This window comes from Haemaphysalis longicornis, unplaced genomic scaffold, assembly GCF_048455015.1.
Source record: "Haemaphysalis longicornis isolate Haplotype H1 unplaced genomic scaffold, Haemaphysalis longicornis Haplotype H1 scaffold_6, whole genome shotgun sequence".
Taxonomy (NCBI): domain Eukaryota; kingdom Metazoa; phylum Arthropoda; class Arachnida; order Ixodida; family Ixodidae; genus Haemaphysalis; species Haemaphysalis longicornis.
Genome location: NW_027526407.1, coordinates 174,770,139 through 174,773,697, shown reverse-complemented (window position 1 = coordinate 174,773,697; position 3,559 = coordinate 174,770,139).

Below are 3,559 nucleotides of genomic sequence, written 5' to 3'. Positions count from 1 at the left end.
CCATAGTGTGATGTGTCTATACTAGATGAAACATAAGCATAACAACAGCTCATCAGACTGGAAGTAAATAACACCAATATTCCGCCACACCACAGAACCATTTAAAAAATGTTTAACGATCCTTGTATTGCGAGACGTCGCCAATACGCCGCACGCTGACGAGTCGCGCTAACAGGAAAGACTTGCAACCTGTTTTTATTTCAAAAATACCAGCTATGCTCGATGATCAAGAATCATTGCCTAATATTAAAAGTTGGAATTTTCTCAACTAGGCAATTCGTCCACTCCAAAACCTCAGAATGCATAGAAATAGCTTCCCGGGTGGTCACTTCCGTTGTTTTTTTGCAGAGGACCAGCACCATGGCCAACGCTGTTGCAGAAAGAAACCTACACCCGTAATCTACCGAGAAACGCGCTGGGCAGGAAAGGCGTTGTTTGATCGCCTACGCGTGCACTCACAGTCGTTGCTGAATTATTGTCAATCAATGATTAAGAAGCATTTAAGGTGTTGGCATTAACGATTATTTTCTTTTAAAAACGCCATAAACGTTCATATTTTCAAGCAAGCGCTAACAATACACATCGTGCACATCCTATGCAACTACTTTCATCCTTGCAATGACAAACTCGAAAACATTTTTATTACCTAAGCATGGATTTTTGACAGAACAAATGGGTCATTTCTGAAAGGCGCTCTTGGCTTTTTAAGCCAAACACATCACTTCTATTAAAAACTCATCACGATGGTACAATGATCAACGAAAAGCTGCGCCATAAACCCCTATTCCCGGAGCATTTCTTTATAAACCATTATGTCGTCGTTCTCACTGTATGTAAAGCCTTTGGTATATTCAGACCGCTAACCTTTTCAAAATTTTTAAAACAAGCCGTTACCCTTAGATGGTGGGGCAATTTTTCTACGATACAATACGTTTCTTTATTTCGGTAAACCAATTCTAAAAATTCAGTCATCATCAAATTGAAAAAGCCTCCCCTCAACAGACCGTTTTCTAGGTCAGTTTTTCTCTGCTTTCTTCCCTCAGTTTAATCTGGCTGGCAACAGCAGTCTCCGGATCCACGAAATGTACGTATCATTGTTGCAGGTCGCGTTGATGTTTCACTTTGCAAATTTTGGAAGCTTTGCCAGAAGTTGGAAATACGGTGCTACCCGTCTTGACCTTAAAGAGGTAAGTTTACTTTATTTGCTTGAGACATTTAACGCAAATGTACCGCTGCAGCAATCGACTATGTTGTAAACCTGTGCCGTAAGTTAACACTAAATGTACAAGGTACTGTTTTAAGGTTGGCTTCAGTAGTTTTCTTTGAATGTGACATTTTGGGACACCTGTTTCTAGGATTTTACTGCAGTCTGATTTTTTGTGCAAACACAATTGCTCTGTGTATCCTGAATATTTATAGTGTGTATAGGCAGAATATAAACATAACACAACTAATATTTAAGTAAATTCTAAAACTCCAAATTAGGCGAAGGCTTCACATTGAGCGAAAAGAGAGAGAAGAGCGTGGTTAAGACGTGATCTATTCGGCATCACAGATACTGATGTTAGTACGGCTGTCTGAATATCATATTTCCTATTGCGGTTACGGCCAGGAAAAGTATATGTTTATAGCGCATGAAGGTAGATGTTCAGGAAGTCGAAGGTCTGAAGGTTGCGTGAACGGATCCGGGCGTTGTTCGGTTACTTAATTACGCAGGATTAACACGAAAATCAGGTTTATCCCAAAATACACCATCATCCCGCGAGGGGAACGATGGGGTAGATGCGGCGCATCGGGGTTGCCGTTGCCTTTCCGTTATATTAGCGATGTCAGCGTGTGGATTGCTGTTGTCGTGTATCCTATTTACGCAGCATGTTCACTCCCGATGCGTAGCGTCTACCCCATTGTCCCCTCGTGGGAAGATGGTGTAAATGTTTATTTACCCCAGCGCAAGCTGCGCGCCAACACACAGCTCTCACGGCGACGGGAGCGAGCGCAGCCGAGCGCAAGCTGCGCGCTGACAGCGCTGGCGCACAGATGGCGCTGTGGTGAGAGCGGCGGAGCGCCCAGCTGCCGCGGCGAGGAGAATGGGGAGGGATGCGGGCTACGCCGCGACAACGACGCGGGACAAGGCGACTTAAAGAGAGGCGTTGCATCTGTTATACGGATCCCATACACACTTCTTATAGATATACGTACTTAGGTGGAAAAATGCACTGCATCATTGCGGCCAATTATTGACCACATTGTCTAATAATATGAGCGCTCTCCTGCTCAATGCCGCTCCTCTAAGTAGCATAAAAAATGTGGTCGATCCGTCTTTTATAGGAATCGAGAAAACACGCATGTGAAATGTGCCTTTACAGGAGCAGTTGATTGTTGATCGTGCATCGAAATGAACTTGCAGATCGTCATTTATATTTTGTCAGTATGGGACCGTAAGACGCATCAACGTTGGACACTGGATTCCACGCGCCGGAGCATTGCGTGGATACGATAGACACCCCATGCACTCGCAAACCATGCGTACGATACAGAACTGGTTGTGAGAGAATCCTTTGGTGAAGTCCCGTTCAGCTGCCGTGAAAAGGAGCATAATGTGGGGGTCTGCCGAAGTTCTGTGGGTGGGCTTGGCGAGCGACCTCCTGCTGGCGGGTCGCTTCGGCAAACGTGCGGCCACTTCAGCCCTGCGCTGAAGCGTGTATGGCCGACACCTGCGCTGCAATGAGCTCAGCTTGTGGAACGCGAGAATCAGGGTTCATAGCTTGGACCGCGAATGCCTGAACGCCGTTCCGCTTCACGCTGGCGTCTGTCATCACAACAAAGCAGTCAGGCAGGCGACATTCGCCAGTTTGCGTTGTTGCCTTTCTGCCTTAATGTACCAAGTTTTTTTACACGGCACTACGGTGGAGGGTGTATTCATCTAACCGTTATTGAGGGCATCACACCCGCATCATTGAAAAGGGCGGCTATACAGTGCCCCATCGAGGAGCCAGCTATCGGCGTTCATAAACGTCATGACGCGCTACTTCGCTTCAACTCTCTCAGATGGGAGCACCATCTGAATAGAGGAGGAGAAAAACGCGCCACATGAGATGTCGCAAGTATATGTTTGGGTCTTTTTTCTATAAACAAATAGTTTCGCGTTGGTACCGCTTCGTCTCTGTTTCTTCAGTTTTCGTTTCTCTGGTGTGGGTGCTTCCATCTTTATTATAACGAACTGTTTATATAATGTTTATAGAGGGTAACAAAAAATGCCGCCTAAATCAGTATTCTTTTAACAAGCGAGCTTTATAGGACCGTGCCATTTACCTGTAATATTGTTTCGTTCTAAAATTTATAATAGTTGTTTTTACAAGATCAAGGAACCAGTCACAGTTCCTGAAATTTCTTACATTGCCGGCTTGTATTGTATACGAAACAGCAAAAAGTGTGAACAGAACCGACTGCATCACCTTCGCATTAGATGGGGAGAATGATATGTGGCAATATTTTCTGATTCACTAAGTTGATCATATAACCTTGTTACATAATGAATGGATGGCCAATTTGCAGTTTT